Below are 17,136 nucleotides of genomic sequence, written 5' to 3'. Positions count from 1 at the left end.
TTCATACAGATGGCGGTGTAGATATTTCCATGTTCGTACGGATGGCAGTGTAGATATTTCCATGTTCATACAGGTGGCGGTGTAGATATTCCCATGTTTTTACAGATAGCTGTGTAGTTATTTCCATGTTTCTACAGATAGCAGTGTAGATATTTCCATGTTTATAGAGATAGTGGTGTAGATAATTTCAATTTTATGCAGATAGCAGTGTAGATATTTCCAAGTTCATACAGATAGCGGTGTAGATATTTCCACGTTTATAGAGATGGCGGTGTAGATATTTCCATGTTCATACAAATGGTGGTGTAGATATTTCCGTGTTCATAGAGATCGCGGTGTAGATATTTCCATGTTCATACAAATGGCGTTGTAGATATTTCCATGTTCATACAGATGGCGGTGTAGATATTTCATTGTTTGTACAGATAGCAGTGTAGTTATTTCCATGTTTATAGAGATAGCAGTGTAGATAGTTCGATTGATATACAGATAGCTGTGTAGATATTTATATGTTCATACAGATGGCGGTGTAGATATTTCCATGTTCGTACAGGTGACGGTGTAGGTATTTCCATGTTTATACAGATAGCAGTGTAGTTATTTCCAAGTTTATAGAGATAGCATTGTAGATATTTCCATTGGTATACATATAGTTGTGTAGATATTTGCATGTTCATACTGATAGCGGTGTAGATATTTCCATGTTCGTACAGATAGCGGTGTAGATATTTCCAAGTTCATACAGATAGCGGTGTAGATATTTCCATGTTCATACAGATAACGGTGTAGATATTTCCATGTTCATACAGATAGCTGTGTAGATATTTCCATGTTCATACAGTTAGCGGTGTAGATATTTCCATGTTCATACAGAGGGCGGTGTAGATATTTACATGTTCATGCAGATGGCGGTGTAGATATTTCCATGTTGGTACAGATGGCGGTGTAGATATTTCCATGTTCATAGAGATGGCGGTGTATATATTTCCATGTTTATGCAGATAGCGGTATAGATATTTCCATGTTTATACAGATGGTGTTGTAGATATTTCCATGTTTATAGAGATGGCGGTCTAGATATTTCCATGTTTATAGAGATAGTGGTATAGTTATTTCCAAGTTCATAGAGACAGCATTGTAGATATTTCCATGTTTATACAGATAGCGGTGAAGATATTTCCATGTTTATACAGAGAGCGGTGTAGATATTTCCATGTTTATACAGATAGCAGTGTAGATATTTCCATGTTTATAGAGATAGTGGTGTAGATAATTTCAATTTTATACAGATAGCTGTGTAGATATTTCCAAGTTCATACAGATAACGGTGTAGATATTTCCACGTTTATAGAGATGGCGGTGTAGATATTTCCATGTTCATACAGATAGCGGTGTAGATATTTCCATGTTTTTAGAGATGGCGGTGTAGATATTTTCACGTTTACACAGATGGCGGTGGAGATATTTCCATGTTTACACAGATAGCGGTGTAGACATTTCCATGTTTACACAGATAGCGGTGTGGATATTTCCATGTTTATGCAGATAGCGGTGTAGATATTTCCATGTTTATACAGATAGCGGTGTAGACATTTCCATGTTTACACAGATAGCGGTGTGGATATTTCCATGTTTATGCAGATAGCGGTGTAGATATTTCCATGTTTACACAGATAGCGGTGTAGACATTTCCATGTTTACACAGATAGCGGTGTGGATATTTCCATGTTTATGCAGATAGCGGTGTAGATATTTCCATCTTAATACAGGTGGCGGTGTAGATATATCCATGTTCGTACAGATGGCGGTGAAGATATTTCCATGTTCATACAGATGGCGGTGTAGATATTTCCATGTTCATACAAATGGCGGTGTAGATATTTCCATGTTCATAGAGATGGCGGTGTACATATTTCCATGTTTATGCAGATAGCGGTATAGGTATTTCCATGTTTATACAGATGGTGGTGTAGATATTTCCATGTTTATAGAGACGGCGGTCTAGATATATCCATGTTTATAGAGATAGTGGTGTAGTTATTTCCAAGTTTATAGAGACAGCGTTGTAGATATTTCCATGTTTATAAAGATAGCGGTGAAGATATTTCCATGTTTATACAGATAGCGATGTAGATATTTCCATGTTTATACAGACAGCAGTGTAGATATTTCCATGTTTATAGAGATAGTGGTGTAGATAATTTCAATTTTATACAGATAGCAGTGTAGATATTTCCATGTTCATAGAGATGGCGGTGTAGATATTTCCATGTTCATACAAATGGAGGTGTAGATATTTCCATGTTCATAGAGATGGCGGCGTAGATATTTCCATGTTTATACACATAGCAGTGTAGTTATTTCCATGTTTATAGAGATAGAAGTGTAGATATTTCTATTGATATAGACATAGCTGTGTAGATATTTGCATGTTCATACTGATAGCGGTGTTGATATTTCCATCTTCGTACAGATAGCGGTGTAGATATTTCCATGTTGATACAGATAGCGGTGTAGATATTTCCATGTTCATACAGATAGCGGTGTAGATATTTCCATGTTCGTACAGATAGCGGTGTAGATATTTCCATGTTCGTACAGATAGCGGTTTAGATATTTCCATGATCATACAGATAACGGTGTAGATATTTCCATGTTCATACAGATAGCGGTGTAGATATTTCCATGTTTATTCAGTTAGCGGTGTAGATATTTCCATGTTCATACAGATGGCGGTGTAGATATTTCCATGTTCATACAGATACCGGTGTAGATATTTCCACGTTTATAGAGATGGCGGTGTATATATATCCATGTTCATACAGAAGGCAGTGTAGATATTTCCATGTTTTTAGAGATGGCGGTGTAGATATTTTCACGTTTACACAGATGGCGGTGGAGATATTTCCATGTTTACACAGATAGCGGTGCAGACATTTCCATGTTTACACAGATAGCGGTGTGGATATTTCCATGTTTATGCAGATAGCGGTGTAGATATTTCCATGTTTATACAGATAGCGGTGTAGATATTTCCATCTTAATACAGATGGCGGCGTAGATATGTCCATGTTCGTACAGATGGCGGTGTAGATATTTCCATGTTCATACAGATGGCGGTGTAGATATTTCGAAGTTTATAGAGATAGCGCGTTAGTTATTTCCATATTTATAGAGAAATCTCTGTAGATATTTCCATGTATATGCAGATAGCTGTGTAGATATTTCCATGTTCATGCAGATAGCGGTGCAGATATTTCCATGTTCATCCAGATGCCGGTGTAGATATATCCATGTTCATACAGATGGCGGTGAAGATATTTCCATGTTCATACAGATGGCGGTGTAGATATTTCCATGTTCATACACATGGCGGTGGAGATATTTCCATGTTCATAGAGATGGCGGTGTAGATATTTCCATGTTCATAGAGATGGCGGTGTAGATATTTCCATGTTCATAGAGATGGCGGTGTAGATATTTCATTGTTTGTACAGATAGCAGTGTAGTTATTTCCATTATTATAGAGATAGCAATGTAGATATTTCCATTGATATACAGATAGCTGTGTAGATATTTGCATGTTCATACAGATAGCGGTGTAGATATTTCCATGCTCATACATATAGCGGTGTAGATATTTCCATGTTCATACAGATAGCGGTGCAGATATTTGCATGTTCATACAGATAGCGGTGTAGATATTTCCATGTTCATACATATAGCGGTGTAAATATTTCCATGTTCATACAGTTAGTGGTGTAGATATTTCCATGTTCATACAGAAGGCGGTGTAGATATCTACATGTTCATACAGATGGCGGTGTAGATATTCAAATGTTCGCACGGATGGCAGTGTAGATATTTCCATGTTCATACAGGTGGCAGTGTAGATATTTCCATGTTTATACAGATAGCAACGTAGTTATTTCCATGTTTATAGAGATAGCAGTGCAGATATTTCCGTTGATATATAGATAGCTGTGTAGATATTTCCAAGTTCATACAGATAACGGTGTAGATATTTCCATGTTCATACAGATAGCCTTGTAGATATTTCCATGTTCATACAGTTAGCGGTGTAGCTATTTCCATGTTCATACAGATGGCCGTGTAGATATTTACATGTTCATACAGATGGCGGTGTAGATATTTCCATGTTCGTACAGAAGGCGTTGTAGATATTTCCATGTTCATAGAGATGGCGGTGTAGATATTTCCATGTTTCTGCAGATAGCGGTATAGGTATTTCCATGTTTATACATATGGTGGTGTAGATATTTTCATGTTTACAGAGATGGCGGTCTAGATATTTCCATGTTTATAGAGATAGTAGTGTAGTTATTTCCAAGTTTAAAGAGACAGCGTTGTAGATATTTACATGTTTATAAAGATAGCGGTGAAGATATTTCCATGTTTATACAGATAGCGGTGTAGATATTTCCATGTTTATACAGATAGCGGTGTAGATATTTCCATGTTTATACAGATAGCAGTGTAGATATTTCCATGTTTATAGAGATAGTGGTGTAGATAATTTCAATTTTATACAGATAGCAGTGTAGATATTTCCAAGTTCATACAGATAGCGGTGTAGATATTTCCGCGTTTATAGAGATGGCGGTGTAGATATTTCCATGTTCATACAGATGGCGGTGTAGATATTTCCATGTTTACACAGATGGCGGGAGAGATATTTCCATGTTTACACAGATAGCGGTGTAGACATTTCCATGATTACACAGATAGCGGTGTGGATATTTCCATGTTTATGCAGATAGCGGTGTGGATATTTCCATGTTTATACAGATAGCGGTGCGGATATTTCCATGTTTATACAGATAGTTGGGCAGATATTTCCATGTTTATACAGGTAGCGTTGTAGATATTTCCATCTTAATACAGATGGCGGTGTAGATATGTCCATGTTCGTACTGATGGTGGTGTAGATATTTCCATGTTCATACAGATGGCTGTGTAGATATTTCGAAGTTTATAGAGATAGCGCTGTAGTTATTTCCATATTTTTAGGGAAATCTCCGTAGATATTTCCATGTATATGCAGATAGCTGTGTAGGTATTTCCATGATCATGCAGATAGCGGTGTAGATATTTCCATGTTCATCCAGATGCCGGTGTAGATATATCCATGTTCATACAGATGGCGGTGAAGATATTTCCATGTTCGTACAGATGGCAGTGTAGATATTTCCATGTTCATACACATGGCGGTGTAGATATTTCCATGTTCGTAGAGATGGCTGTGTAGATATTTCCATGTTCATACAAATGGTGGTGTAGATATTTCCATGTTCATATAGATGGCGTTGTAGATATTTCCATGTTTGTACAGATAGCAGTGTAGTTATTTCCATGTTCATAGAGATAGCAGTGTAGATATTTCCATTGATATACAGATAGCTGTGTAGATATTTGCATGTTCATACAGATAGCGGTGTAGATATTTCCATGCTCATACAGATAGCGGTGTAGATATTTCCAGGGTCATACAGATAGCGGTGCAGATATTTCCATGTTCATAGAGATAGCGGTGTAGATATTTCCATGTTCATACAGATAGCGGTGTAGATATTTCCATGTTCATACAGATGGCGGTGTAGATATTTCCATGTTCATACAGATGGTGGTGTAGACATTTACATGTTCATACAGATGGCGGTGTAGATATTTCCATGTTCGTACGGATGGCAGTGTAGATATTTCCATGTACATACATGTGGCGGTGTAGTTATTTCCATGTTTATACAGATAGCAGTGTAGTTATTTCCATGTTTATAGAGATAGCAGTGTAGATATTTCCACTTATATACAGATAGCTGTGTAGATATTTGCAAGTTCATGCAGATAGCGGTGTAGATATTTCCATGTTCGTACAGATAGCGGTGTAGATATTTCCATGTTCATACAGATAGCAGTGTAGATATTTCCATGTTCATAGGGATAACGGTGTAGATATTTCCATGTTCATACACATAGCCTTGTAGATATTTCCATGTTCATACAGATAGCGGTGTAGATATTTCCATGTTCATAGAGATGGCGGTGTAGATATTTCCATGTTCATAGAGATGGCGGTGTAGATATTTCCATGTTCATAGAGATGGCGGTGTAGATATTTCATTGTTTGTACAGATAGCAGTGTAGTTATTTCCATTATTATAGAGATAGCAGTGTAGATATTTCCATTGATATACAGATAGCTGTGTAGATATTTGCATGTTCATACAGATAGCGGTGTAGATATTTCCATGCTCATACATATAGCTGTGTAGATATTTCCATGTTCATACAGATAGCGGTGCAGATATTTGCATGTTCATACAGATAGCGGTGTAGATATTTCCATGTTCATACATATAGCGGTGTAAATATTTCCATGTTCATACAGTTAGTGGTGTAGATATTTCCATGTTCATACAGATGGCGGTGTAGATATCTACATGTTCATACAGATGGCGGTGTAGATATTCAAATGTTCGCACGGATGGCAGTGTAGATATTTCCATGTTCATACAGGTGGCAGTGTAGATATTTCCATGTTTATACAGATAGCAACGTAGTTATTTCCATGTTTATAGAGATAGCAGTGCAGATATTTCCGTTGATATATAGATAGCTGTGTAGATATTTCCAAGTTCATACAGATAACGGTGTAGATATTTCCATGTTCATACAGATAGCCTTGTAGATATTTCCATGTTCATACAGTTAGCGGTGTAGCTATTTCCATGTTCATACAGATGGCGGTGTAGATATTTACATGTTCATACAGATGGCGGTGTAGATATTTCCATGTTCGTACAGAAGGCGTTGTAGATATTTCCATGTTCATAGAGATGGCGGTGTAGATATTTCCATGTTTCTGCAGATAGCGGTATAGGTATTTCCATGTTTATACATATGGTGGTGTAGATATTTCCATGTTTACAGAGATGGCGGTCTAGATATTTCCATGTTTATAGAGATAGTAGTGTAGTTATTTCCAAGTTTAAAGAGACAGCGTTGTAGATATTTACATGTTTATAAAGATAGCGGTGAAGATATTTCCATGTTTATACAGATAGCGGTGTAGATATTTCCATGTTTATACAGATAGCAGTGTAGATATTTCCATGTTTATAGAGATAGTGGTGTAGATAATTTCAATTTTATACAGATAGCAGTGTAGATATTTCCAAGTTCATACAGATAGCGGTGTAGATATTTCCGCGTTTATAGAGATGGCGGTGTAGATATTTCCATGTTCATACAGATGGCGGTGTAGATATTTCCATGTTTACACAGATGGCGGGAGAGATATTTCCATGTTTACACAGATAGCGGTGTAGACATTTCCATGATTACACAGATAGCGGTGTGGATATTTCCATGTTTATGCAGATAGCGGTGTGGATATTTCCATGTTTATACAGATAGCGGTGCGGATATTTCCATGTTTATACAGATAGTTGGGCAGATATTTCCATGTTTATACAGGTAGCGTTGTAGATATTTCCATCTTAATACAGATGGCGGTGTAGATATGTCCATGTTCGTACTGATGGTGGTGTAGATATTTCCATGTTCATACAGATGGCTGTGTAGATATTTCGAAGTTTATAGAGATAGCGCTGTAGTTATTTCCATATTTTTAGGGAAATCTCCGTAGATATTTCCATGTATATGCAGATAGCTGTGTAGATATTTCCATGATCATGCAGATAGCGGTGTAGATATTTCCATGTTCATCCAGATGCCGGTGTAGATATATCCATCTTCATACAGATGGCGGTGAAGATATTTCCATGTTCATACAGATGGCGGTGTAGATATTTCCATGTTCATACACATGGCGGTGTAGATATTTCCATGTTCGTAGAGATGGCTGTGTAGATATTTCCATGTTCATACAAATGGTGGTGTAGATATTTCCATGTTCATATAGATGGCGTTGTAGATATTTCCATGTTTGTACAGATAGCAGTGTAGTTATTTCCATGTTCATAGAGATAGCAGTGTAGATATTTCCATTGATATACAGATAGCTGTGTAGATATTTGCATGTTCATACAGATAGCGGTGTAGATATTTCCATGCTCATACAGATAGCGGTGTAGATATTTCCAGGGTCATACAGATAGCGGTGCAGATATTTCCATGTTCATAGAGATAGCGGTGTAGATATTTCCATGTTCATACAGATAGCGATGTAGATATTTCCATGTTCATACAGATGGCGGTGTAGATATTTCCATGTTCATACAGATGGTGGTGTAGACATTTACATGTTCATACAGATGGCGGTGTAGATATTTCCATGTTCGTACGGATGGCAGTGTAGATATTTCCATGTACATACATGTGGCGGTGTAGTTATTTCCATGTTTATACAGATAGCAGTGTAGTTATTTCCATGTTTATAGAGATAGCAGTGTAGATATTTCCACTTATATACAGATAGCTGTGTAGATATTTGCAAGTTCATGCAGATAGCGGTGTAGATATTTCCATGTTCATACAGATAGCAGTGTAGATATTTCCATGTTCATAGGGATAACAGTGTAGATATTTCCATGTTCATACACATAGCCTTGTAGATATTTCCATGTTCATACAGTTAGCGGTGTAGATATTTCCATGTTCATACAGATGGCGGTGTAGATATTTCCATGTTCATACAGATGGCGGTGTAGATATTTCCATGTTCATACAGATAACGGTGTAGATATTTCCATGTTCATACAGATAGCGGTGTAGATATTTCCATGTTCACACAGATAGCGGTGTAGATATTTCCATGTTCATACAGTTAGCGGTGTAGATATTTCCATGTTCATGCAGATAGCGGTGTAGATATTTCCATGTTCATCCTGATGCCGGTGTAGATATATCCATGTTCATACAGATGGCGGTGAAGATATTTCCATGTTCATACAGATGGCGGTGTAGATATTTCCATGTTCATACACATGGCGGTGTAGATATTTCTATGTTCATACAGATGGCGGTGTAGATATTTCCGTGTTCATACAAATGGCGGTGTAGATATTTCCATGTTCATAGAGATGGTGGTGTAGATATTTCCATGTTTATACAGATAGCAATGTAGATATTTCCATGTTTATAGAGATAGCGGTGTAGATATTTCCGTTGATATACAGATAGCTGTGTAGATATTTGCATGTTCATACAGATAACGGTGTAGATATTTCCATGTTCATACAGATAGCGGTGTAGATATTTCCATGTTCATACAGACAGCAGTGTAGGTATTTCCATGTTTTACAGATAGCGGTGTAGATATTTCCATGTTCATACAGATAGCGGTGTAGATATTTCCATGTTTATAGAGATGGCGGTCTAGATATTTCCATGTTTATAGAGATATTGCTGTAGTTATTTCCAAGTTTATAGAGACAGCGTTGTAGATATTTCCATATTTATACAGATAGAAGTGTAGATATTTCCATGTTTATAGATATAGTTGTGTAGATAATTTCAATTTTATACAGATAGCAGTGTAGATATTTCCAAGTTCATACAGATAGCGGTGTAGATATTTCCACGTTTATAGAGATGGTGGTGTAGATATTTCCATGTTCATACAGATGGCGGTGTAGATATTTCCATGTTTTTAGAGATGGCGGTGTAGATATTTTCATGTTTACACAGATGGCGGTGTAGATATTTCCATGTTTACACAGATAGCGGTGTAGACATTTCCATGTTTACACAGATAGCGGTGTGGATATTTCCACGTTTATGCAGATACCGTTGTAGATATTTCCAAGTTTATACAGATATCGGTGCGGATATTTCCATGTTTATACAGATAGTTGGGCAGAGATTTCCATGTTTATACAGATAGAAGTGTAGATATTTCCATCTTAATACAGATGGCGGTGTAGATATGTCTATGTTCGTACAGATTGTGGTGTAGATATTTCCATGTTCATACAGATGGCGGTGCAGATATTTTGAAGTTTATACACATAGCGCTGTACTTATTTCCATATTTATAGAGAAATCTGTGTAGATATTTCCATGTATATGCAGATAGCTGTGTAGATATTTCCATGTTCATGCAGATAGCGGTGTAGATATTTCCACGTTCATCCAGATGCCGGTGTAGATATATCCGTGTTCATACAGATGGCGGTGAAGATATTTCCATGTTCATACAGATGGCGGTGTAGATATATCCATGTTCATTCACATGGCAGTGTAGATATTTCCATGTTCATAGAGATGGCGGTGAAGATATTTCCAAGTTCATACAAATGGCGGTGTAGATATTTCCATGTTCATAGAGATGGCGGTGTAGATATTTCCATGTTTATACAGATAGCAGTGTAGTTATTTCCATGTTTATACTGACAGCAGTGTAGATATTTCAATTGATATACAGATAGCTGTGTAGATATTTGCATGTTCATGCAGATAGCGGATTAGATATTTCAATGTTAATACTGATAGCGGTGTAGATATTTCCATGTTCATACAGATAGCGGTGTAGATATTTCCATGTTCATACAGATGGCGGTGTAGATATTTCCATGTTCATACAGATGGCTGTGTAGATATTTACATGTTCATACAGATGGCGGTGTACATATTTCAATGTTTGTACGGATTGCAATGTAGATATTTCCATGTTCATACAGGTGGCGGTGTAGATATTCCCATGTTTTTACAGATAGCTGTGTAGATATTTCCATGTTTATAGAGATAGCAGTGTAGATATTTCCATTGATATACAGATAGCTGTGTAGATATTTCCATGTTCATACAGATAACGGTGTAGATATTTCCATGTTAATACAGATAGCGGTGTAGATATTTCCATGTTCACACAGGTAGTGGTGTAGATATTTCCATGTTCATACATTTAGCGGTGTAGATATTTCCATGTTTTGCAGATGGCGGTGTAGATACTTCCATGTTCATCCAGATCTCGGTGTAGATATATCCATGTTCATACAGATGGCGGTGAAGATATTTCCAAGTTCATACAGATGGCGGTGTAGATATTTCCATGTTCATACAAATGGCGGTGTAGATATTTCCATGTTCATACAGATGGCGGTGTAGATATTTCCGTGTTCATACAAATGGCAGTGTAGATATTTCCATGTTCATAGAGATGGCCGTGTACATATTTCCATGTTTATGCAGATAGCGGTATAGGTATTTCCATGTTTATACAGATGGTGGTGTAGATATTTCCATGTTTATAGAGATGGCGGTCTAGATATTTCCATGTTTATAGAGATAGTGGTGAAGTTATTTCCAAGTTTATAGAGACAGCGTTGTAGATATTTCCATGTTTATAAAGATAGTGGTGAAGATATTTGCATGTTTATACAGACAGCAGTGCAGATATTTCCATGTTTATAGAGGTAGTGGTGTAGATAATTTCAATTTTATACAGATAGCAGTGTAGATATTTCCAAGTTCATACAGATAGCGGTGTAGATATTTCCACCTTTATAGAGATGGCGGTGTAGATATTTCCATGTTCATACAGATGGCGGTGTAGATATTTCCATGTTCGTACAGGTGGCGGTGTAGATATTTCCATGCTTATACAGATAGAAGTGTGGTTATTTCCATGTTTATAGAGATAGCAATGTAGATATTTCCATTGGTATACATATAGCTGTGTAGATATTTGCATGCTCATACTGATAGCGGTATAGATATTTCCATGTTCGTGCAGATAGCGGTGTAGATATTTCCATGTTCATACAGATAGCGGTGTAGATATTTCCATGTTCATAGAGATAACGGTTTAGATATTTCCATGTTCATACAGATATCGGTGTAGATATTTCCATGTTCATACAGTTTGTGGTGTAGATATTTCCATGTTCATACAGATGGCGGTGTAGATATTTACATGTTCATACAGATAGCGGTGTAGATATTTCCATGTTCGTACAGATGGCGGTGTAGATATTTCCATGTTCATAGAGATGGCGGTATAGTTATTTCCAAGTTTATGCACATAGCGGTATAGATATTTCCATGTTTATACAGATGGTGGTGTAGATATTTCCATGTTTATAGAAATGGCGGTCTAGACATTTCCATGTTTATAGAGATAGTGGTGTAGTTATTTCCAAGTTTATAGAGACAGCGTTGTAGATATTTCCAAGTTTATAGAGACAGAATTGTAGATATTTCCATGTTTATGCCGATAACGGTATAGATATTTCCATGATTATACAGATGGTGGTGTAGATATTTCCATGTTTATAGAGATGGCGGTCTAGATATTTCCATGTTTACAGAGATAGTGGTGTAGTTATTTCCAAGTTTATAGAGACAGCGTTGTAGATATTTCCATGTTTATATAGATAGCGGTGAAGATATTTCCATGTTTATACAGATAGCGGTGTAGATATTTCCAAGTTTATACAGATAGCAGTGTAGATATTTCCATGTTTATAGAGATAGTGGAGTAGATAATTTCAATTTCATACAGAGAGCAGTGTAGATATTTCCAAGTTCATACAGATAGCGGTGTAGATATTTCCACATTTATAGAGATGGCTGTGTAGATATTTCCATGTTCATACAGAGGACGGTGTAGATATTTCCATGTTTATAGGGATGGCGGTGTAGATATTTTCATGTTTACAGAGATGGCGGTGTAGATATTTCCATGTTTACACAGATAGCGGTGTAGACATTTCCATGTTTACACAGATAGCGGTGTGGATATTTCCATGTTTATGCAGATAGCAGTGTAGATATTTCCATGTTTATACAGATAGCGGTGCGGATATTTCCATGTTTATTCAGGTAGCGGTGCGGATATTTCCATGTTTATACAGATAGTTGGGCAGATATTTCCATGTTTATGCAGGTAGCGGTGTAGATATTTCCATCTTAATACAGATGACGGTGTAGATATGTCCATGTTTGTACAGATGGCGGTGTAGATATTTCCATGTTCATACAGATGGCGGTGTAGATATTTCGAAGTTTATAGAGATAGGGCTGTAGTTATTTCCATATTTATGGAGAAATCTGTGTAGATATTTCCATGTATATTAAGATAGCTGTGTATATATTTCCATGTTCATGCAGATAGCAGTGTAGATATTTCCATGTTCATCCAGATGCTAGTGTACATATATCCATGTTTGTACAGATGGCGGTGAAGATATTTCCATGTTCATACAGATGGTGCTGTATATATTTCCATGTTCATACAGATGGTGCTGTAGATCTTTCCATGTTCATACAAATGGCGGTGTAGATAGTTCCATGTTCATAGAGATGGCGGTGTAGATATTTCCATGTTCATACAAATGGCGGTGTAGATATTTACATGTTCATACAGATGGCGGTGTAGATATTTCATGTTCGCACAGATGGCAGTGTACATATTTCCATGTTCATATAGGTGGCGGTGTAGATATTTCCATGTTTATACAGATAGCAGTGTAGTTATTTCCATGTTTATAGATTTAGCAGTGAAGCTATTTCCATTGATATACAGATAGCTGTGTACATATTTGCATGTTCATACAGATGGCGGTGTAGATATTTTGAAGTTTATAGAGATAGCGCTGTAGTTATTTCCATATTTATAGAGAAATCTGTGTAGATATTTCCATGTATATGCAGATAGGTGTGAAGATATTTCCATGTTCATGCAGATAGCGGTGTAGATATTTCCATCTTCATCCAGATGCCGGTGTAGATATATCCATGTTCATACAGATTGCGGTGAAGATATTTCCATGTTCATACAGATGGCGGTGTAGATATTTCCATGTTCATACACATGGCGGTGTAGATATTTCCATGTTCATACACATGGCGGTGTAGATATTTCCATGTTCATAGAAATGGCGGTGTAGATATTTCCGTGTTCATACAGATGGCAGTGTAGATATTTCCATGTGTATACACATAGCAGTGTAGTTATTTCCATGTTAATAGAGATAGCAGTGTAGATATTTCCATTGATATTCAGATATCTGTGTAGATATTTGCATGTTCATACAGATAGCGGTGTAGATATTTCCATGTTCATACTGATAGCGGTGTAGATATTTCCATGTTCATACTGTTAGCGGTGTAGATATTTCCATGTTCATACAGATGGCGGTGTAGATATTTCCATGTTCATACAGATGGCGGTGTAGATATTTACATGTTCATACAGATGGCGGTGTAGATATTTCCATGTTCGTACGGATGGCAGTGTAGATATTTCCATGTTCATACAGGTGGCGGTGTAGATATTCCCATGTTTTTACAGATAGCTGTGTAGTTATTTCCATGTTTCTACAGATAGCAGTATAGATATTTCCTTGTTTATAGAGATAGTGGTGTAGATAATTTCAATTTTATACAGATAGCATTGTAGATATTTCCAAGTTCATACAGATAGCGGTGTAGATATTTCCACGTTTATAGAGATGGCGGTGTAGATATATCCATGTTCCTACAGATGGCGGTGTAGATATTTCCATGTTTTTAGAGATGGCGGTGTAGATATTTTCACGTTTACACAGATGGCGGTGGAGATATTTCCATGTTTACACTGATAGCGGTGTGGATATTTCCATGTTTATGCAGATAGCGGTGTAGATATTTCCATTTTAATACAGATGGCGGTGTAGATATGTCCATGTACGTACAGACGGCCGTGTAGATATTTCCATCTTCATACAGATGGCGGTGTAGATATTTCGAAGTTTATGGAGATAGCGCGGTAGTTATTTCCATATTTATAGAGAAATCTCTGTAGATATTTCCATGTATATGCAGATAGCTGTGTAGATACTTCCATGTTCATACAGATAGCGGTGCAGATATTTCCATCTTCATCCAGATGCCGGTGTAGATATATCCATGTTCATACAGATGGCGGTGAAGATATTTCCATGTTCATAGAGATGGCGGTGTAGATATTTCCATGTTCATACAAATGGCGTTGTAGATATTTCCATGTTCATAGAGATGGCGGTGTAGATATTTCATTGTTTGTACAGATAGCAGTGTAGTTATTTCCATGTTTATAGAGATAGCTGTGTAGATATTTCCATGTTCATACAGATAGCGGTGCAGATATTTCCATCTTCATCCAGATGCCGGTGTAGATATATCCATGTTCATACAGATTGCGGTGAAGATATTTCCATGTTCATACAGATGGCGGTGTAGATATTTCCATGTTCATACACATGACGGTGTAGATATTTCCATGTTCATACACATGGCGGTGTAGATATTTCCATGTTCATACAAATGGCGGTGTAGATATTTCCGTGTTCATAGAGATGGCAGTGTAGATATTTCCATGTGTATACACATAGCAGTGTAGTTATTTCCATGTTAATAGAGATAGCAGTGTAGATATTTCCATTGATATTCAGATATCTGTGTAGATATTTGCATGTTCATACAGATAGCGGTGTAGATATTTCCATGTTCATACAGTTAGTGGTGTAGATATTTCCATGTTCATACAGATGGCGGTGTAGATATCTACATGTTCATACAGATGGCGGTGTAGATATTCAAATGTTCGCACGGATGGCAGTGTAGATATTTCCATGTTCATACAGGTGGCAGTGTAGATATTTCCATGTTTATACAGATAGCAACGTAGTTATTTCCATGTTTATAGAGATAGCAGTGCAGATATTTCCGTTGATATATAGATAGCTGTGTAGATATTTCCAAGTTCATACAGATAACGGTGTAGATATTTCCATGTTCATACAGATAGCCTTGTAGATATTTCCATGTTCATACAGTTAGCGGTGTAGCTATTTCCATGTTCATACAGATGGCGGTGTAGATATTTACATGTTCATACAGATGGCGGTGTAGATATTTCCATGTTCGTACAGAAGGCGTTGTAGATATTTCCATGTTCATAGAGATGGCGGTGTAGATATTTCCATGTTTCTGCAGATAGCGGTATAGGTATTTCCATGTTTATACATATGGTGGTGTAGATATTTCCATGTTTACAGAGATGGCGGTCTAGATATTTCCATGTTTATAGAGATAGTAGTGTAGTTATTTCCAAGTTTAAAGAGACAGCGTTGTAGATATTTACATGTTTATAAAGATAGCGGTGAAGATATTTCCATGTTTATACAGATAGCGGTGTAGATATTTCCATGTTTATACAGATAGCAGTGTAGATATTTCCATGTTTATAGAGATAGTGGTGTAGATAATTTCAATTTTATACAGATAGCAGTGTAGATATTTCCAAGTTCATACAGATAGCGGTGTAGATATTTCCGCGTTTATAGAGATGGCGGTGTAGATATTTCCATGTTCATACAGATGGCGGTGTAGATATTTCCATGTTTACACAGATGGCGGGAGAGATATTTCCATGTTTACACAGATAGCGGTGTAGACATTTCCATGATTACACAGATAGCGGTGTGGATATTTCCATGTTTATGCAGATAGCGGTGTGGATATTTCCATGTTTATACAGATAGCGGTGCGGATATTTCCATGTTTATACAGATAGTTGGGCAGATATTTCCATGTTTATACAGGTAGCGTTGTAGATATTTCCATCTTAATACAGATGGCGGTGTAGATATGTCCATGTTCGTACTGATGGTGGTGTAGATATTTCCATGTTCATACAGATGGCTGTGTAGATATTTCGAAGTTTATAGAGATAGCGCTGTAGTTATTTCCATATTTTTAGGGAAATCTCCGTAGATATTTCCATGTATATGCAGATAGCTGTGTAGATATTTCCATGATCATGCAGATAGCGGTGTAGATATTTCCATGTTCATCCAGATGCCGGTGTAGATATATCCATCTTCATACAGATGGCGGTGAAGATATTTCCATGTTCATACAGATGGCGGTGTAGATATTTCCATGTTCATACACATGGCGGTGTAGATATTTCCATGTTCGTAGAGATGGCTGTGTAGATATTTCCATGTTCATACAAATGGTGGTGTAGATATTTCCATGTTCATATAGATGGCGTTGTAGATATTTCCATGTTTGTACAGATAGCAGTGTAGTTATTTCCATGTTCATAGAGATAGCAGTGTAGATATTTCCATTGATATACAGATAGCTGTGTAGATATTTGCATGTTCATACAGATAGCGGTGT

This window comes from Gorilla gorilla, chromosome 11 (assembly GCF_029281585.2).
Source record: "Gorilla gorilla gorilla isolate KB3781 chromosome 11, NHGRI_mGorGor1-v2.1_pri, whole genome shotgun sequence".
Taxonomy (NCBI): Eukaryota; Metazoa; Chordata; class Mammalia; order Primates; family Hominidae; genus Gorilla; species Gorilla gorilla.
The sequence above is the reverse complement of the archived record's forward strand: the minus strand, read 5'-3'. Positions refer to the sequence as shown.